The 22396-nt window shown below is 43.2% G+C and overlaps 1 protein-coding gene across 1 annotated transcript in view; it reads left to right on the top strand.

The window, feature by feature from the left end:
• The window catches only part of PLCE1 (phospholipase C epsilon 1), a 579770-nt gene that overhangs the window by 46823 nt on the left and 510551 nt on the right, over positions 1 to 22396 (top strand). The window lies entirely within an intron of this gene.

Below are 22396 nucleotides of genomic sequence, written 5' to 3'. Positions count from 1 at the left end.
CTCTCAATCCCTACCAGCTTCACTGCTACTGTGCTACTAATGCTGCCGAGGCAATACTGCCTTAGATAGCAGCATCAGAAGCGCCCAGATGGAGCCAGCTGTAGAATGATGCTGCAAGTTCCAACTGTCAATCAAGTAAGAGGCCACACCCCACAGGAAGTCTGGAGGCTGGGAAGCGGAGCGCTACTGAACTGATAAGAGCCCCTAAAGAAGCCCTCCCATGAATATTTTTTTCATCAGTTCTTTGTATATATACATGTAATGTAGTGTGAGTGTATTAATATACTCACCTACTGCCTCATTTTCCAGAATACATCGCTATTCTGCTCCGCTTCAGAGTGACATCACCACTCCACAGATTCTCCAGGTCACACTGCGCTCTATGTGACCCAGAAGTGGCTTTTGCAATGTAAGTCAATGGAGCATCAGAGTGAGACTCAATAGAATTACATTGTAAAAGAGACGTCCGGCTCATGCAGCATAGAGTGACCTGGATAGTCTGAAGAAGTTACTGAGAAGAGGAGAAAATCGGCACAAGTCCACTAATGCTACATTACATGCACATATACACTGAAATCTCATGTCCCGATATATTGATGCCGAGATCTCCAACTGCGCATGCGCCGCTCCCTGGCGGCCATTTTCCCGGACACCACCACACAGAAAACCACGGAACTGCAGGGGGCTCTGGCCTTTCACGAAATGTTGGCAGAGCCTACCCCGCAGTGGCAGACACCCCGAGCAGTGGTGGCGGCGGACACTCCAGGCAGCAGGGCAGCAGCACCGGACACCCGCAGCGGCGCACTGCACATCGGACACCCCCTCATCGCAGTCTGCGGCCTGCAGCATCACCCCACTCCTGCCTCCTCCAGAAACGACCCTGCGACCCTGCTTCACCGCAGCCACCACCCCAGTAAGCAATAAGAAGCATGGATTATGAAAAGCATCAACATTTTTTTTTTTTTTTAAATTCCTATTTTTCTACTCAAAATTTGTGGTGCGTCTTATAATCCGAAAAATATGGTATATCTTTAGGCAGATTTGCAGAATTACTGCTCTCTTTTGTAAAGACCATGGGCCTATTGGCCACACTAAATAAAAAGGCCCATATCTCTGGAAACGTGGCGGATTTTAAAAGAAAAAAATGGAATACTCAAGGGAACAGTAGTAAAATACGATCAAAATCTGGCCATTTTTGACTTGAAGATAAGTTCTATTACACATCACATCAGGTGATGCTTATCCTCCGTCAAATCAGAAGGGGACGGTATTGCAATTCAACTTGTTCATCATCTGTCGGAAAAGAGCTTGATGCCCTTACATACACGTAAAACATTTGGCCAGTCCCACCAAAATTGTCTGACTTTGTTGCATGCGCTTGCACACCTTTAGGCCTGTTTCATACTTCCGTTGTTGGCGGACAGCTTACATCCACCAAAAATGAAAAGCAGCGGATCCGCCTTCGGTATGTGACATACGGATGTCAGTGGCCGCTAAAATGGTCGGATCCGGCGAAGATGAAATGTGCTGGAAATTTAAAGTGATCGCGGTCCGGAAGGAGAGAGAGAGATTTCGCTGCTCCCGGAACGGAATTTCATGGTTAAAATTCTTCCCGGAGTAAAGCTTCCGGGCATGCGCACTTCAAAGTAGCGGACCGTCAAAGAAAAAAAACGTTGCAGGGTCCGTTTCATCCGCCCGGGAGACGCTAAAATCTTGGCGGATACGTCAAAAAACGGGCGGAACGAACGACCGTCAGTCAAGATCCGCCACTAATGTAAGTCTATGGGGGAAAAAACGGATCCGCCCCTTTTTGGGCGGATCCGTTTTTTTCAAAAATTGGCGTATTTTCACTGACGGCAAAAAACGGAAGTGTGAAACAGGCCTTACACAGGAATTGTCACAGCACAACTCTACCTTTTCTGTTACTTTGTTCACTAATCAGAAAGTGTGACCCCCTGTAGAGGCGTCATTGGGACCTCTACTCATTAGTTTTCCTATTAATTTTTTTATATATTTTTGTCAACAATGAATGCTTTGACTTCCAGTAATGTAATGCATGTAAGACTTTGTTCACACACCACAGATTTGTTTCAGAAATCTTATTGACTCAAAATCAGTTCTACACATATATATTATGGTATTTCTGCAGCCTGTGTATTCAATGTACTACATTGTGAGCAATATTAGTAGTGAAATAATACATTTTGTGTTAATATCTCCACGTTGTAGTGGTTTATAGATAAAATAGTGTATGTCATCAATGATGATAGCCAAATGCTAATTTAACTGATGTGTCCAACAGCTAATCCAGTTATTTTCTCTTCCTAATGTGTTAAAGCAAAACTTATATAAGAAGTAAAACTGTGTTGATAATACGTGAGCTTTTAGTACTCTGTTGTAATTATGTCTAAACTAGATGTGGCCCGATGCTATCACATCGGGAGGGCAGTTACATCACGATGGTGGCAGCTCTGTGGCGCTGGGGGTGGCGGTGTGATGTGTCATGTGGCCACCATCTTTGTATACCTGAGTGTCCAAAGATGGCGTCCGCGTGTGTATGCGTATGTGTGCATGTATGCTTGTATGTATACCGCATGTGTGTATGTGCATGTGTGCGCATGTATGTATGTGTATGTATACATATGTGTGCATGTATGTGTCTGTATGTTTGTATGTGTATGTGTGAATGTATGCACATGCATGTGGGTGTGTATGTGCGTGAGTACATGCATGTGTGCGCATGCGTGTTTGTCTATGCATGCGTGTGCGTACTTTTGCGAGTGTTTGCACGTGCGTGTGTTTGTGTGTATGTGCATGTGTGTGTATGTGCATGTTTGTGTATGTACGTATGCTTGCGTATGTGTGTATACGTGCATGCTTGCGTGTGTATATGCGTGTTTGTGTGTGCATATGTATGTGTGCATGTTTGTGTGAATGGGCGTATGTGTGTGTGCGCAGACATTATACTGTGTGTATGTGTCTGTGTATGCGCGTGCGTATGCCTGTATGTGCATGCTTGCGAGTTTATGTGCGTCTCTGTATCTGCATGTGTGGGGACATTACACTGTGTTTATGTGTTTTTATGCTCGCGCTTGCATGTGTGTATGTGCGTGCATGTGTACGTGCGGACATTATATTGTGTGTGTGTGTGTGCGTGTGTATCTGTGTGTGTGTATGAACTGGCATGTGTGTTTGTGTGTATAGGGATATTATGCTGTGTGTATGCGTATGTATGTGCGTTCGTGTGTATGTGCGTATCTGCGTGTGGGTATGCACAGGTGTGTATGCGCTTGCGTGTGTATGTGCGTGATTGTGTGTGTGAATATGTGCGTGTGGGATCATTATAGTGTGTGCATGCGTGTTTGTATGTGCGTGTGTGTATCTACATGTGTATATCTGTGTGTGTGTGTGCACGGGCGTGTGTGTATGCATGTGCATATGTGTGTTTGTATATAATGCTTGCATGTGTGTATGTTCGTGCACATTAATGTGTCTGTGGGACATTACACTGTGTGTGTGTGCACGTATGTGTGTATCTGCATGTATATATATGCATGTGTGTATGCACATGAGTGTATGTGCGTGCATGTCAGGACATTATACTCTGTGTATGTATTTGTCTGTGTATGCGTGTGTTTGTGTGTAAGTGCGTGCATGTGTGAGTGCGTGTGGGGACATTATACTGTATATATGTATGCATGTCTATGTGTGTATGTATGTGAGTACATGTATGTATGTGTGTGTACATTCATGTGAATGTGTACATTCATGTCTGTAGTGTGTGTGTGTGGGGTGTGTGTCCCGCAGCTGCCTGCCCACCCACCTCCATGCAGTCACAGCCAGCAGGAAAGACCGCGGTTTGTGGCCTCTGGTGAAGATGGCGTGCGGCGCCATGAGAGGGCGCCCGCACCCCATCTCCAGTACAGGCCACAAGCCCCGGTCTTTCCTGCTGGCTGTGACTGCACGGAGGTGGGTGGGCAGGCAGCTGCGGGATGCGGCGGCGGGTGTCCCGCGGTGGCAGTGGGTGTCCCGGTGGGGGTCCAGTGGCGGGTGTCCCGGTGGGCATCCGGCGGCGGGTGTCACGGCGGTGTCCAGCTGGTGGTACTGCACAAGGGCCTGGTACCACCAGCGGGTGCCATTTTGGAATACCCATCATTTGGGTATTCCAATATGGCGGTCGGCGTACTTCTGGTGCGGCGCGGTGGGTTGTGGGATAGCGACACAATCGCCGGAAGCCGTGACAGAGCCGATTAGCAATTATATATTAGATGTGTGGAAAGGCATAATATGGATATATAAAGGTGCTTCTCACAAAATTAGAATATACTTTTTAACATGATGTTGCTGAGGTTCCCAGAGTAAAAAAGGTCAGTGGAGGAAGCACGGCACACCTTGTAAGTCAGTTGTGTATCCTCCACTTTTCTATGCCTTGTGTGCTGTGTGGCAGATCCCCTAAATGTATAAGGGTATGTGCACACGCTGCGGATTCTGCAACGGTTTTGGCTCTGCGGGTCCGCAGCAGATTCTGCTGCGTTGTACAGTACCTTTATTTCCTATGGAAAAAAAACCCGCTGTGCACATGCTGCAGATTTTTCCGTGCGGATTTGCTGTGGGTTACAATCCACAGCATGTCAATTCTTTGTGCGGTTTCCGCTGCGGTTTCACACCTTATCTGTTATGATTGAGTCACCGTAGGAGGCAAAAATAGTAATGCTAGCTGAGTCCAGAAAACCAGAGAAGTTGGCAGCTATTGGATTGCAGACCCCTGAACCTATCAACACAACTAGCAGTAGCCGTGGGGGGCTCCTACGATGCCCTAGGCCCCTCGATCACAGCTGGAGGACTACATAGCCTAAAGACAGAAAGGGAAATCTAAACTGCCCCAGAGCAGACCCCAAAGTAAAAGGCAGCCCCCCACATATAATGACGGTGAAGCAAGAAGAAAGAACAAAACACAGACAGAAAGATGGGGCCCATGCTAGCTTAGATAGGAAAGGACAGGAAGGCTGCTGTCTGCAATCCGTGAAAAACCTTATGAAAATAAGAGCCAACAAACTGACAGTAAAAAAGGCCCTGAAGACGCTAGGCTTCAAAAAAGCTATGTCAGTACTCAGGAATATTCTGAAGACAGAGCAACAGGCAAAAGGAGATTCAGCTAACCCCAGCAGGGAATGGCAGAATCCAGAAAAGCAAGGAAAACAAAACACTAATGCAAAAAGGCAAAGCAGAAATCTTAGCTTTAGATGAGCAGGAATCAGACTGGTTTCCTAGAAGTCCACAGAGAAATCACCCGCAGGCCAGAAGGGCGTCGGCAGCCTTATATCCAGTCATTAACTCCACTCAGCCAGTCATCATCATCAGCCCCAGGTGTTTGACAATCAGGCTCACTACCTTTCTTCACCAGAAGAGGGAGTTCCTCGGGCCTCAGTAGTGAAGGGGAAAATGAACTCACAACACTTATCATTATGATGTGTAAAACCGCAGGCTAATCTGCAGATAAACCGCAGGAATTTTGTCCTGCGGATTTTTCATCAAAATCCGCACAACCAAAAAACTACGTGTGCACTTACCCTAAGTACTCACCCCTGGGGTGCGCCATGCAGGAGAACAGCGAATCCAGCCTGTGAGTGAAGGCATTTACTGGCCAGCGCTACTCTCTCTTCTTGCACATGCCCCCTTTGGCAAATTTAATGTAGTTTATGGTACAGTTTTAGTTTATAAAGAAAAGCTGTCATCTACTGTCATCTCCTCCTGCCTACCCCACATCCCAGCCCTGTTTCTAATAAACGTGTTTCAATGTTTCAAATCATATTGTCTGAATTGTAGTATTATATTTTCTTTTGATCATCCACTTTATAACTTGTGTTTCTTTAGCTCTTTTTTTTCTTTTTTTTAAATAGAGTTTGGAAAGATGACAAAAAAGAACTAAAATGTTTCAAGTCAATATTTTCAGAAGGCGGTCATGTTTAGTGACACTAAATTATTAAGCTGCCTTTTGTATTGAGCAATTCTCACTCTGATTAGCAGCAGAGAACATGAATAACACTGGTCAACAGCATTTTTGGTGCCAAAGATATTTCATCGAATTTAGGGTATTTTTGGGGTGCTGATTCTGAATATGTCATCAGTTTTGCCAGATTGGCTCAAGTTTTTGAGATTTTTGGTATCTTATTTATAGCACTTGTTGGTAAATGCGACGCATCATCTCATTAATTTCTTTGGATTAGTACTTGAACTGAGCAGTTCTCAATATAGTTTTGTGTTAATTAGTGTTCTAAAAGTTTGTTCATAGCTTGATTTTTGCACTAACTTTATGTTGTTGTCTGTTTTCCAGTGAAAAGCATGAACTCATCATGAAGAAGTTGTCTTAACGATCCAGACTCATTCTGTTACATTTGTGGTGAATATACACTGCCAAAACATAGAAGAAACATAACACACTTCGTAAAAAAAGTGTATTTTGCCTATTTTGGGGTTATGCTTGGGGACCAAGACAAGTTTTGGGCACCACACATAGTGTGCAAAGCATGTATCGAATTATTACGAAAATGGAGCAAAGGACAAAGAAAAAGCTTCAAATTTGGTGTTCCAATGGTGTGGAGAGAGCCAAAAAATCATCATGATGACTGTTATTTATGGTAAACACAGGTACAGGCACATCTTCACAATGAGGGACAGGCCTTCTTGCAGATTCCATGTTACTCCCATTTTCGTTTCTTATGCTTATTGAATCCTTGCACTTGCACTGCACAGAAATAACAGTCATCATGATGATTTTTTGGCTCTCTCCACACCATTGGAACACCAAATTTGAAGCTTTTTCTTTGTCCTTTGCTCCATTTTCGTAATAATTCGATACATGCTTTGCACACTATGTGTGGTGCCCAAAACTTGTCTTGGTCCCCAAGCATAACCCCAAAATAGGCAAAATACACTTTTTTTACGAAGTGTGTTATGTTTCTTCTATGTTTTGGCAGTGTATATTCACCACAAATGTAACAGAATGAGTCTGGATCGTTAAGACAACTTCTTCATGATGAGTTCATGCTTTTCACTGGAAAACAGACAACAACATAAAGTTAGTGCAAAAATCAAGCTATGAACAAACTTTTAGAACACTAATTAACACAAAACTATATTGAGAACTGCTCAGTTCAAGTACTAATCCAAAGAAATTAATGAGATGATGCGTCGCATTTACCAACAAGTGCTATAAATAAGATACCAAAAATCTCAAAAACTTGAGCCAATCTGGCAAAACTGATGACATATTCAGAATCAGCACCCCAAAAATACCCCAAATTCATTAAAATATTTTGGACACCAGAAAAAAAAATTTTTTTCGTTGACCTGTGTAATTTACCATGAAAATTGTAATAGGATTATACCTGACCTTAATCCTTCACAGCCAAAAGCTTTTCAACAGTTTTCAATAGTGATTTCTGTATGTACTTTGTAACTATACCAGATACCTCTCCTAGGCTGAAAGCAAAACTGACTTTGCTGAAAGCCAGGCTGCTTCTAAGTGACATGTAATATAATTTTACATTTAAGGCTGAATTCAGACATCCGTGAAACATTGTCCGGGTACATACTGTTATGTTCGGACTGGCCATGGATCGCCTTACTAGAACTTAAAAGCCTCATATATGCCTATGAGGGTATCCATTTCTGTAGTACCGCTGTCTTACAGAGGATTCTTTGGTGTTGGCCCTTGGAACAGTGGGCACGTGACCAAGAATGTGTGATTTCTACAGTATACATGCAGTCACATGCAGACTAGATGCAGTTGTATGGTGCGAAGCTAGATACAGTTGTGGCCAAAAGTATTGACACCCCTGCAATTCTGTCAGATAATACTCAGTTTCTTCCTGAAAATTATTGCAAACACAAATTCTTTGGTATTATTATCTTCATTTAATTTGTCTTAAATGAAAAAACACAAAAAGAATTGTCCTAAAGCCAAATTGGATATAATTCCACACCAAACATAAAAAAAGAGGGTGGACAAAAGTATTTGAAAAATCATGTGATGCTTCTCTAATTTGTGTAATTAACAGCACCTGTAACTTACCTGTGGCACCTAACAGGTGTTGGCAATAACTAAATCACACTTGCAGCCAGTTGACATGGATTAAAGTTGACGCAACCTCTGTCCTGTGTCCTTGTGTGTACCACATTGAGCATGGAGAAAAGAAAGAAGACCAATGAACTGTCTGAGGACTTTAGAAACCAAATTGTGAGGAAGCATGAGCAATCTCAAGGCTACAATGACCTGAATGTTCCTGTGTCTACCATGCGCAGTGTCATCAAGAAGTTTAAAGCCCATGGCACTGTGGCTAACCTCCCTAGATGTGGACGGAAAAGAAAAATTGACAAGAGATTTCAACGCAAGATTGTGCGGATGTTGGATAAAGAACCTCGACTAACATCCAAACAAGTTCAAGCTGCCCTGCAGTCCGAGGATACAACAGTGTCAACCCGTACTATCCATCGGCGTCTGAATGAAAAGGGACTGTATGGTAGGAGACCCAGGAAGACCCCACGTCTTACCCCGAGACATAAAAAAGCCAGGCTGGAGTTTGCCAAAACTTGCCTGAAAAAGCCTAAAAGGTTTTGGAAGAATGTTCTCTGGTCAGATGAGACAAAAGTAGAGCTTTTTGGGCAAAGGCATCAACATAGAGTTTACAGGAGAAAAAAGAGGCATTCAAAGAAAAGAACATGGTCCCTACAGTCAAACATGGCGGAGGTTCCCTGATGTTTTGGGGTTGCTTTGCTGCCTCTGGCACTGGACTGCTTGACCGTGTGCATGGCATTACGAAGTCAGAAGACTACCAACAAATTTTGCAGCATAATGTAAGGCCCAGTGTGAGAAAGCTGGGTCTCCCTCAGAGGCCATGGGTCTTCCAGCAGGACAATGACCCAAAACACACTTCAAAAAGCACTAGAAAATGGTTTGAGAGAAAGCACTGGAGACTTCTAAGGTGGCCAGCAATGAGTCCAGACCTGAATCCCATAGAACACCTGTGGAGACATCTAAAAATGGCAGTTTGGAGAAGGCACCCTTCTAATATCAGGGACCTGGAGCAGCTTGCCAGAGAAGAATGGTCTAAAATTCCAGCAGAGCATTGTAAGAAACTCATTGATGTTTACCGGAAGCGGTTGGTCGCAGTTATTTTGGCTAAAGGTTGTGCAACCAAGTATTAGGCTGAGGGTGCCAATACTTTTGTCTGGCCCATTTTATGGAGTTTTGTGTGAAATGATCAATGTTTTGCTTTTTGCTTCATTCTCTTTTGTGTTTTTTCATTTAAGACAAATTAAATGAAGATAACAATACCAAAGAATGTGTTTGCAATTATTTTCAGGAAGAAACTGAGTATTATCTGACAGAATTGCAGGGGTGTCAATACTTTTGGCCACAACTGTACAGTCTAGTCGGAGTGTGGCCGGGGATGTGCATATTGCATACATGAGGTTACAAGCACCCTGCATCAGCACCAGAGAATCCTTACAACGCACAGTATGTAACGTAAGGATTCACAAGTCTACAGTCACATAGAGTGACTGCAGACTTGTAGACTGAGGCCGGCCAACCCCTTTAATGCAGACTAAGTGCAATATAACAGCGAACGGACCCTTTAGAAATCACTCGGTGGTTCTCTGTAAATGGGAATTGGTTTTGTTGATATTTCTTTAAACATTAATTTCATTTCACCTTGCACTTCAGTAATATTTTGGAGCACTGGAGACACCTAGTGGTTTTACACAAAACCTCTTCCTGTTCTTTTTCCTCACCCTATTTTCACTCCTCTGGCATCTAGTTAAAAAATTAAAATGATTAAAAAAAATAAAGTAAATATGTTTATGACAAAACCCCGATGATGCACTCTGGATAAAAGGGGTTTCTGTAGTTAAAGAGGTTGTCCACTATTCTAACATTGATGCCTGTCCTTAGAGCATCTGGAGCTACAAATCTGCTGATCGGTGGAGGTGCCAGGTGCCTGAACCCACCTCCAGCACCAACCACACGTAATCAGTATATGACTTGGTCCGGCACGGCTTTGTGCCCTGTGTAATGGCTGTTCTTCGATATGTCAGCTCTGTTCCTGTTCATTTCAGTAACATCTGACCAGCAGCCTCTGGGCACTTTGCATGCCTCTGGTGTGAAAGTCTTCTATACGCTTTGGTATCAGCATTTAGACCTCTCTGGTGTGGGAATCCCAGGAATAAGCCTATATTGTCTCCTCGGCTGTGGCAACGTCTCATTCTTTTGCCGTCTAATCCTTGCCCTTGTAGTGAATGCTCTCTTCATTCACAGAAATCTTCTGTCATCACAATACTCACCTGTAGATAAGGCCGGGAGAAGACGATCATACAAAATATCTTCCAATTTTCATCCATGTGTCTGTGGCATCTGTATTTACACATCTTAAAACATACATGATTAAATACTATTTCCTAAGTTAAACGGGTTGTTCATTATTTGGACACCCCCATCTCAGTTACTAGCTTTTTTCTCCTCCGATGCTGGTGCTGTTCCAGCTATGTTGGCGCCTCATCTCCCAGGGCTCACGTGACATTATGTAAAGTGAGCCCCGTAACCAATCAGCAGCCGCTTCAATTTCACTCTCTTCAAACAAAACTGCCACCTGGAAGAAGTGAGAAATGCTGCTGCTCCCTGACTTTCTCCAGATGCCAGTTTTATCTGAAGGAGGTGAGAGTGAAGTGGCCAATGAATGACTAAAGTGTTCGTGTGACCTAACAATGTCACCTGAGCCCCAGGAGACCAGGTGCTGCTATAGCTGGAACAGCGCTGGCACCGGAGGGGAGTAAAGCTGTTATTTTACATGGAGAAATATAGTGAATGAGAAGGAGTTGTTTGAGTAGGGGACAACCTTTTAATAATGACAATGTATCCATAAAAATCATATGAAATATGGCTGTTCTGTATGGCTCAGTGGTTAGCACTGTTGCTTTGGAGCTCTCGGGTCCTGACTTCATATCCCACCAAGAGAAATATCTGCAAGGAGTTTGTATGTTCTCCCCATGTTTGCGTGGGTTTCCTCTGATTGCTAAATTTTCCTGCCACGCTCCAAGACATAGTGATAGGAATATAGATTGTGAGCCCCAGTGGGGACAGTGATGATGTCTGTAAAGCGTCATGCTGAACAAATAGCACTATATAAGAGAGTAAAATAATTAAATGAGTGCCTTCATCCGAGATACAGGAGAGAATAGTGTATACTGCAATTTTTTTTTCCAAATGAACATTTGGTGTGAAAAAAAACTCATCTGATCAGCCCTACTGAATTACATTAGTGTACTGTCCAATATCCTTTACTCAGCACACTTCTTTAAAGTACGAGATGTTCTCATCCAGGTGGACTGATCTCTTCCACCTGGAAACAAATTACGTAGGCAGCCAGCTCAGGCGTGGAGTCTTTAAGACCAGGGATAGTGCACATTAATATGGAGTGCTACTCTTCCCCCACATGCTAGCTATCTCCGATACAGCTTCTGTCTTCAGTCTGTTTATTCTGCCTACATATTCTGTCTCTGCTGGTTGAGAACAGAAAAGTTTGTTCTCTGCACACTAGAGATATAGAACTTGCATACTAATGCTGACTTTGCTAACCCATGACTCAACCATACCAGCTATTAAAGGGGATGTCCGGAATTTTAACCCTTTCGCGCCTGAGCCTGTTTTTGCCTTCGTGACCAGGCCAATTTTTTCAATTCTGACCAGTGTCACTTTTTGAGGCCATAACTCTAGAACGCTTCAACGGATCCTGCTGATTCTGACATTGTTTTCTCATGACATATTGTACTTCAGGATAGTGGTAAAATTTCTTAGATATGAACTGCGCTTATATGTTAAAAAAATCGAAATTTGGCAAAAATGTTGAAAATTTTGCAATTTTCAAACTTTTAATTTTTATGCCCTTAAATCAGAGAGTGATATCACACAAAATAGTTAATAAATAACATTTCCCACATGTCTACTTTACATCTGCACAATTTTGGAAACATAATTTTTTTTTTTTAGGAAGTTATAAGGGTTAAAAGTTGACCAGCGATTTCTCATTTTTACAACAAAATTTACAACACCATTTTTTTTAGGGACCACCTCACATTTGAAGTGAGTTTGGGGGGTCAATATGACAGAAAATACCCAAAAGTGACACCATTCTAAAAACTGCACCTCTCAATGTACTCAAAACCACATTCAAGAAGTTTATTAACCCTTCAGGTGCTTCACATGAATGAATGGAATGTGGAAGGAAAAAATAAACATTTAACTTTTTTTCACAAACATTTTACTTCAGAACCATTTTTTTTATTTTCACAAGTGTAAAAACAGAAAATGTACCACAAAATTTATTGTGCAATTTCTCCCAAATACGCCGATACCCCGTATGTGGGGCTAAACCACTGTTTGAGCACACGGCAGAGCTCAGAAAGGAAGGAGTGCCGTTTGACTTTTTCAATGCAGAATTGGCTGGAATTGAGATCGCATTTGGAGAGCCCCTAATGTGCCTAAACAGTGGAAACCCCCACAAGTGACCCCATTTTGGAAACTAGACCCCTTAAAGAACTTATCTAGATGTGTCGTGAGCACTTTGAACCCCCAAGTGCTTCACAGAAGTTTATAACGTAGAGCCATGAAAATAAAAAATCATTTTTGTTCCACAAACATGATCTTTTAGCCCCCAATTTTTTATTTTCACAAGGGTAACAGGAGAAATTGGACCCCAAAAGTTGTTGTCCAATTTGTCCTGAGTACACTGGTACCCCATATGTGGAAGAAAACTACTGTTTGGGCACACGGGGGGGCTCGGAAGGGAAGTAGTGACGTTTTGGAATGCAGACTTTGATGGAATGGTCTGCGGGTGTCATGTCGCGTTTGCAGAGCCCCTGATGTGCCTAAACAGTGGAAATCCTCCACAAGTGACCCCTTTTTGGAAACTAGACCCCCCCAAGGAACTTATCTAGATGTGTGGTGAGCACTTTGAACCCCCAAGTGTTTCACTAAAGTTTATAATGTAGAGCCGTGAAAATAAAAAAATCATTTTTTTTCCACAAAAATGATCTTTTAGCTCCCAATTTTTATTTTCACAAGGGTAACAGGAGAAATTGGACCCTAAGAGTTGTTGTCCAATTTGTCCTGAGTACGCTGGTACCCCACATGTGGGGGGGGACCACTGTTGGGGCACACGGTCGGGCTCGGAAGGGAAGTAGTGACGTTCTGGAATGCAGACTTTGATGGAATGGTCTGCGGGTGTCATATTGCATTTACAGAGCCCCTGATGTACCTAAACAGTGGAAATCCTCCACAAGTGACCCCTTTTTGGAAACTAGACCCCCCCAAGGAACTTATCTAGATGTGTGGTGAGCACTTTGAACCCCCAAGTGTTTCACTAAAGTTTATAATGTAGAGCCGTGAAAATAAAAAAATCATTTTTTTTCCACAAAAATGATCTTTTAGCTCCCAATTTTTATTTTCACAAGGGTAACAGGAGAAATTGGACCCTAAGAGTTGTTGTCCAATTTGTCCTGAGTACGCTGGTACCCCACATGTGGGGGGGGACCACTGTTTGGGCACACGGTGGGGCTCGGAAGGGAAGTAGTGACGTTCTGGATGCAGACTTTGATGGAATGGTCTGCGGGCGTCATATTGCATTTACAGAGCCCCTGATGTACCTAAACAGTGGAAACCCCCAATTCGAATTCCAGCCCTAACCCTAGCCCTAGCCCTAACCCTAGCCCTAACCCTAGCCCTAACCCTAGCCCTAACCCTAGCCCTAGCCCTAGCCCTAGCCCTAACCCTAGCCCTAACCCTAGCCCTAACCCTAGCCCTAACCCTAGCCCTAACCCTAGCCCTAACCCTAGCCCTAACCCTAGCCCTAACCCTAGCCCTAGCCCTAGCCCTAACCCTAGTCCTAGCCCTAGCCTGCCTACCTGCTTTTTTTTCTTTACTTTTTTTTTATTTTTGTGTTTTTTATTTTTTGTATTTTTGACTCATAGTAACGCCACTTCTCCTCTGATCTCACACTGGCAGATGATCAGAGGAGAAGCAGCGTTACTATGTGACAAGATCGCTGCCCGGCACATAGTAACGCCACTTCTCCTCTGATCTCACACTGACAGATGAGCAGAGGTGAAGCAGCGTTACTGTGTGACAAGATCGCTGCCTGACACAGCTGTGCCAGGCAGCGATCAGCTGTGCCAGGCAGCGATCTAGTCACACTGTAACGCTGCTTCACCTCTGCTCAACTGTCAGCATGAGCTCAGAGGAGAAGTCGCGTTATAATGAGGGAGATCGCCGGGAAACAAGCAGCTTTCCCAGCGAGCTCTCTCATTGGCTGCTGTGACGCGACGTCATCAGGACCTGAACCAATCAGGTCTCGATGACGTCGGGGGTCCCAGCATGCATTGTGCACCGGGATCCCCGCGTTATAAGGTATGAGGGGGTCCCGGGGGGCACAAAACCGCCGACAGTAGATAAACGTCGGCGCTGCACAAAGCCCAGCAAGCGCCAACGTTTATCTACTGTGGGCGGTCGCGAAGAGGTTAAGTGATGGCTTAGCCAATGTCTGCTTGTGGGGGTGCAACACCTGACACCCCTGCCGTTCCCGATGTCAGCAACGGCCAGAACTGCTGAGTTGAAAAGCTGCGCAGCTCTGTCAGCGGAATAGTGATCGTGGCCGGGTACTGCAGTCCATCCCCTATTTATTTGAATCGGGGCGCGTATAAGCAGTACTGTAAACTGAGGCCACAATACCATTGACGGACTTGTGTACTGCAGCTCCTCAACTGAGCAGTTCCAACGGCTGCCGGTACCGGGAATAGCTGATCGGTGGGGGTGCCAGATGTCACACCACCACGATCAGACATTGATGACATACTTCTTCGATTCACAGAAATGTATATTGGCATTCTCCTACCAATATAAGATGGACCCATGTGTAACTGTGGCGCCCCCAGGAGTATGGTCGCCACAGTGGCATTGCCTTCCTCCTAGGGAGTGTGATGTCATGCTTAGAAGCAATAAAGGATCTCTCTGGCAGTTAATCACAACACACAACACAGTTTCCATTTCTGGTCAGCAGAGGGAGCTCTGAACCAAAACTGGGGGAGGAGCTACTCTCTGGGGGCCAGGAGGGAAAATGAGAAGGAGTTCGTGTGAGGAGTGCAACGTGTATGGATGAGAAGAGCTGGGAGACTGAGCAGAGAGTTCAGGCTCATTCCCAGCTATAGCGCATGATCTGGAGCCCGGTCTCCAAGATTGTACGGACACTGATGGTCCTGCAACAGAAACCGGAGGAATAGGAAGCTGTAAATGCTCTATTCCCACATAAGACTCGGAGGCACCACAGCGCCGTGTGAGCCAGAAGAGGAAGGCTACAGATGTCTGCCATACGAGGGAGTTCTAAAGAGAATTAGCAAGTGGAACTTCAGTGTAACACAGTACTGCAAGTACCTAAAAATAAGCGCTAGGAAGGAGACTACACAACCCATCTACCTAGAGAGATTCCTAAGTTGCTTCCAGGCTAGCCAGCTCCTGTGCCATCTGTAATCTGGACCCTTGACTGCATTTGCCAAGCAAAGTAAAGGTAAAGAAACTGCACCCTGTTGTGTCCTTGCCTTCTTCCTGCAACCCTGTCAGCACTGCTTCATCCCTGTGCCAGACACTGCACCCTCTTCCTCAACACCTATCCTCGCTGCCCTGGGATTACAGCTCTACCTGTGGGGAGCTAATACACCTTGCAGCCTTACACCATCTGTCCCAGAGGATCTGCCGGCAGCGTCGGCTTAACCCCCTATTTGCTGAGCACCACAGGTGGCGTCACAAATCATTCACTCATAAACTTTATTCCATCACTTAACCCCTTTTACATGGGTGCCCAGGGCCACAGACCGGGTCACCGCTGCTGTGACATTCCCCTTTGAGAGACCGGCCCGGTACCGAGTGCCCCACTGCAATGTCGGGCGACCCATAACACCGTAAGTAGGGATAGATACTGAAATGTGTATAATGCTACCTACGCCTAGCAATTACACATTGCACATAGCTCATACCTCAATACATTGTATAACAGATAATAAAACATTCTGACATATGGGTTGCAATAGGACAGTTTGGGTAACTGACCAGGTAATATCTCCAGCACCACTGGGCCAATTGAACCAATACAAACCAGTAAAGGATTTGCCATTCCCATACAGTCCATGACATAATAGTGATTTTTTTATTTTTAGTGGGGATAAGTCTATAATTGTTAGAAAAGAGTGGCAGACCTATTTTCAACGCTTTTACGGTTGAATAGAATTTTTTAATCTAAAGAAGGTCCCGATACAGGAAGAAAGGCGTTATTGCTAAACAAATGAAGAATGAGACATTAACCAGAATCACTGCTTTATGCATTATTGGGGTCAGCACTGCGCGGAGATCCTTCCTGTTGAAACTACCCGCCCGCTGTGTGAAAGCTGGAATATTTCACAATTTTTATGGATAGTAAAAAAAAAAAACAACAAATTTTATTATAAAATTTTGTTTTAAAAAATATGTCCTTTATAAGTGCTGATGTGCTGGTGTAACCTATAAAGGGTGGATATTATAATTTAGTTCATGGGGCATAGTGCATGGCACACACTACCATTCGTTTAACTCATGCTGTGCTGACTGTCAACTACCTTGGCATCGCCACCGAGCCTAGTGATTGGCTGCAGCAGTCACATTCACTGTACTTGTGATGTCACCGCTGCAACCTGGCAGTAAAGACTGGGGCTAAAAAACAGTGCTGGACCAGGGCAACATGAACATATATACCTGTTTGCATATTCTTAAACAGTTGAAGCTTTTGAGATTAAAAAAGAAAAATATTCTTTCTTGGAAAACCCCTTTAATAATAAACAATCTACTAATTTTGTGACTATAGCCTACATAGGTATTCATTTCTGGGGCTTAGTGGCTATTATTCATTTCATGGGTTCAGTAGCTATTATTTATTTCAGCCTGTATAGTGGCTAATGTTCACTTTAGGGGGTATAGTAATATTCAGTTCTGGTGGTACTATGGCTACTATTTATTTCAGGGGTCAGTGGCTAGTTTTCATTTCAAGGGTGAGTGGCTATTTATTTCAAAGGTGGCTGTTATTCATTTCAGGGAGTATTGTGACTAATATTCTTTTGGGGGTACAGCAATATTATTCATTTCAGTTGGTATAGGGGCTATTATTATCAGGTGGTACAGTGGCTATTATTCATTTCTAGGGGTCAATGGATATTATGCATTTTAGGGGCTCATTGAGTATTATTAAACCTTTCTGGGAGCACGGTGTGTGGAACCATTTTGATGGTGCATAGTCAGTATAGTTATTTTTTAGTGATGTTATGTGGCACTATCATTTTCATTTTACAGCTTGTTATATTGAGGGGCACAGTGTGTGGAGCTATTTTTTCAGGCGGCACAGTGTGCGGCATTACTTTCAGAGGCACAGTGTATGAATTTGTTTTCTTTGGGCGCAGTGTGGCAATATTCAGAGCAAGTATAGAGGCTTTAGTTCTGCTGGAAAAGTGAGGAGCCAACGATGCCTGAGAAGCAAACTCTGCAGAGATGAGACATAGCTGGAAAAAGTTGTCATGGCAGTCTGGACCAAATGGTGAAGAAAATGAGAGAAAATGACTCATCAGTGAGTCAGCGAGGGTCCATGTTTATTCTGCCGTTGCGTTTGATCAGTTCGGTGGTCACTTAAGAAGAGATGATGTTTGGCACCATTAAAGCTTTTGAAACAACTCCCAGCACATCCTTACCATTGCTCAGGTCATACTTGTATGTACTTTAAAGTTCTACTTTATCCTTTGCAATTGGTTTATTTGATTAAAAAACTCCTATAATTAATATACTCCTTTAATTCTACACTTGCTACTTAGTTTATATCAACTCTTTTTAATTTTTCACACAGACAAATGTATTAGCGCTTACTCACTATATGCTTAAAGGGGTTGTCCGGTCAAAATAGATAAGTTTGCAGATACTCTGTGTGACTGCAGACTTATGAATCTCCCCAGCACATGCACTGTGCACTGCAGGGATTTGACATTTTCAGACCGGAGGGTATGTATGACTTATACATACTCCTGGCCAGCAGGCTCTCCCTTGCTTCCATACACTATGGAGCGAGGCCACACCCTCTAGTCGGACATGCCCACTGGCTGTCCTTGTCACTGGTTGGGGTGCAGCTCCTGCTCAATACAAGTATATGGAGCGAGGCTGCACCCTGTTGTGAATTCTCTTACTTCTGAGTCAGGACTCCCTCTGGTGGTTACTGCTGGCAGTGGAGCTGGCTGGATTGACAGAATCATAGAATCGTAAAGTTGGAAGGGACCTCCTGGGCCATCTGGTCCAACCCCCTGCTCAAAGCAGGATTCGCTAAATCATCCCAGTCAGATGTCTGTCCAGCCTCTGTTTGAAGACTTCCATTGAAGGAGAACTCACCACTTCTCGTGGCAGCTTGTTCCACTCATTGATCACTCTAACTGTCAAAAAGTTTTTTCTAATATCTAATCTGTGTCTCCTCCCATTCAGTTTCATCCCATTGCTTCTAGTCTTTCCTTGTGCAAATGAGAATAAAGTTGATCCTTCTACAATGTGACAGCCCTTTAGATATTTGTAGACAGCTATTAAGTCTCCTCTCAGTCTTCTCTTTTGCAAACTAAACATTCCCAAATCCTGCAACCTTTCCTCATAAGACAGGGTTTGCAGACCGGTCACCATTCTGGTCGCTCTTTTCTGAACTTGCTCCAGTTTGTTGATGTCTTTTTTAAAATGTGGTGCCCAAAACTGGACACAATATTCCAGATGAGGTCTGACCAAAGAGGAGTAGAGGGAAATAATGACTTCACGTGATCTAGACTGTATACTTCTGTTAATACATCCTAGAATTGCATTTGCCTTTTTTTCTGCTGCATCACACTGTTGACTCATATTCAGTCTGTGATCTATTAGTATACCCAAGTCTTTTTCACATGTGCTGTCACTTAGCCCTATTCCTCCCATTCTATATATGCTTTTTTCATTTTTATTGCCCAGATGTAGTACTTTGCATTTCTCCCTGTTAAAAACCATTCTGTTAGTTGCTGCCCACTTCTCCAGTTTATTTAAATCTTTTTGAATCCTCTCTCTCTCTTCTAGTATTAGCTATCCCTCCTAGCTTTGTGTCATCAGCAAATTTAATCAGTTTACCCTCAATTCCTTCATCTAAATCGTTGATAAAGATGTTGAACAATACAGGGCCCAGGACAGAGCCCTGTGGTACCCCACTTGAGACATTCTTCCAACTGGATGTGCAGCCATTTACGACCACTCTTTGGGTCCGATCACTAAGCCAGTTATGAATCCACCTAACAGTTGCCTTGTCCATTCCATACTTAGTCATTTTTTCAATAAGGATTGTATGAGAGACTTTGTCAAATGCTTTGCTGAAGTCAAGATATACTATATCTACAGCATTTCCTTGATCCACCCAATCAGTGATACCGTCATAGAAGGAAATTAAGTTAGTCTGACATGACTTATTAGTTACAAACCCATGCTGACTCTGTTTGGTCACTTCATTCTTATCCAGGTATTGACATACATGTTGTTTAATAATTTGTTCAAAGATCTTTCCTGGTATAGAAGTCAGACTCACCGGCCTATAGTTGCCTGGGTCCACCTTCTTCCCCTTTTTGAAGATAGGAACAACATTTGCTCTTCTCCAGTCTTCTGGCACTTCTCCTGTTCTCCAAGAATTTTCAAAAATTATGGAGAGGGGTTCAAAATTTTCTTCTGCTATCTCTTTCAGTACTCTGGGGTGTAATTCATCTGGACCTGGAGACTTGAATTCATTTAGGTTAGCTAAGTGTTTCCTCACTATCTTTCTGTTTATAGATATCCTGGATTCTTCTATTCCCTTAATAGGACAGTGAATAACAGTTGATGTTACATTTCCTTTCTGAGAGAAAACAGATGCAAAATAGGAATTTAAAAGTTCAGCCTTCTCAACATCCTATCTTACCATTTCATCATTTTCATCCTGTAAAAATCCTATAGCATCTTTGACTTTTCTTTTACTTTTGACATATCCCCAAAATCCTTTATTATTGCTTTTGACATCTCTTGCAAGCCTCAATTCATTGTCAGCTTTAGCTAATCTGATTTGTGCCCTGCAGGTTCTGCAGACAGCATTATATTCTCCTTTAGATATGCCTCCCTCTTTCCATTTTATAAACATTTTTTTCTTCCTTTTTAGCATGTGCTTAAGTTCCGTATTCATCCATCCTGGTTTCCTTAAATGCTTCTTATTCTTCCCTCTTTTCGGAATTGTTAACAACTGTGCTTTGAGAATTTCATTTTTCAAGATTTCCCATCCTTCCTGGACATTTTTGTCTTTAAGGATATCCAGCCATTGGATCCCTCCAATTATCTTTCTGAATCCCTTAAAATCTGCCTTTCTGAAATCTAACCTTGACGTCTGAGTCTTCACAGGTCTTCCACCTCTAGTTATCCAAAATTCTAAAATAGCATGGTCGCTACCTCCTAGGGTTCCAGCCACTTTTACCTCCTCAACCATTTCCTCCCTGTTTATAAGGATTAGATCCAAGGTAGCAGTTCCCCTTGTTTTCTCCCCTATCTTTTGGAAGATAAAGTTGTCAGCAAGAGAGGATAAGAATTTCCTTGACCTGTTTTGCCTGAGAGAGATTCCCAACAAATGTCTGGATAGTTGAAATCTCCCATGACAACTATGTCATATTTTTTGGAGAACTTGGCCATTTGATGCATAAAGAGTTCATCCATATCTTCAGCTTGCACAGGCGGCCTGTAGTAAATGCCTACAATTGTGTCCTTTCCATTGTTCTGTCCTTGTATTCTTACCCAGAAGTCTGCCACCTGATGACGATGATTGGAAATCAGGGGTTGCTAACTAGTTAGCTCTCCGGCTGTGCCGAGGTGTCTAGGGCACCATAGGTATGCCCCACGGCTACTGATAGTTGTGTTGTTAGGATTAGGGGTCTGCAATCCGCTAAGTTGCCAACCATTCTGGTGGCCTAGCCTATTCCTGCCATCCTCCTTGGTGACCAGTTCATAACAGAATCACCAGCCTAAACTGTTGATTCTAGGGTACTCGAAAGAAGTAAAGAATTGTAAAAAAAAAAAAAAAAAAAAAAGTGTCACAATTTTTTTAATATATTTATTTCCTCTTTTTCTCTGGGGCCGTAGGAGGATTTTTTCTTTAATGGAGACTAAGCAATTGTACGATCATGTTGAGCAGCTCACTGCTGAAGTGCGGGGAATTTCGCTCAGTCATCTGCTGTAGAACCAAAGATCCCAACTCCTGATGTGTTTTCTGGGGATCGGTCAAAATTTTTGAATTTTAAGAATAATTGTAAACTATTTCTTTGAATTTTAAGAATAATTGTAAACTATTTCTTGCTTTGAAACCTAACTCATTGGGGAGCTCTGTGCAGCAGGTTAAAATTGTCATCTCCCTGCTGCGCGGCGATCCCCAGGACTGGGCTTTTTCTGTGACACCTGGAGATCCTATTCTCGCTAATGTGGATGCATTTTTTTCAAGCCCTGGGGTTGTTGTATGATGAACCTAATGCTATTGATCAAGCTGAAAGAACCTTATTGGCATTGAACCAGGATCAGGATTCTGCAAAGGTATATTGTCAAAAATTCCAAAAGTGGGCGGTCCTTACTAAATGGAATGATGATGCCCTAGCAGCTCTCTTTCGGAAAGGTCTGGCAGAAACTGTAAAAGATGTTATGGTGGGATTTCCTGTCCCCTCTGGTCTTAACGACTCTATATCATTAGCCATTCAAATTGATCGACGTTTACGTGAACGTAAACCTATGCGAGAGGTGGTGCTGCCTTTCGAACAAACTTCTAAACCCATGCAATGTGATAGGATTTTGTCTAGGGCACAACGTCAAGAGTTTAGAAGGTGTAATAAGTTGTGCTGCTTTTGGGGGGACGCCTCTCATACTATTTCTGTCTGCCCTAAACAAGAAAAACGTTTTGCTCACTCATTTGCAGTGGGCAGTGTACAGCCTAAGTTCCTTTTGGCTGTTACCTTGATCTGCTCCTTGTCGACATTGTCTGCTAAGGCTTTTGTTGATTCAGGAGCAGCTTTGAATCTGATGGATTTTGATTTTGCCAAACGTTGTGGATTTCCCATGGTGCCCCTGCGGACCCCTGTTCCTTTGAGGGGTATTGATGCTACCCCTTTGGCGGAGAATAAACCCCAGTTTTGGACCCAGGTGAGAATGCAGGTCGCCCTGGACCACCAAGATAATTGTATATTTTTGGTGTTGCACAATTTACATGATATTATTGTACTGTTGTACATA

Source organism: Dendrobates tinctorius, unplaced genomic scaffold, assembly GCF_039654945.1.
Source record: "Dendrobates tinctorius isolate UK_male_01 unplaced genomic scaffold, ASM3965494v1 ptg000156l, whole genome shotgun sequence".
In the NCBI taxonomy this organism is placed as follows: Eukaryota; Metazoa; Chordata; class Amphibia; order Anura; family Dendrobatidae; genus Dendrobates; species Dendrobates tinctorius.
Note: the sequence above shows the minus strand (reverse complement) of the source record. Positions and strands in the feature narration are given on the sequence as shown.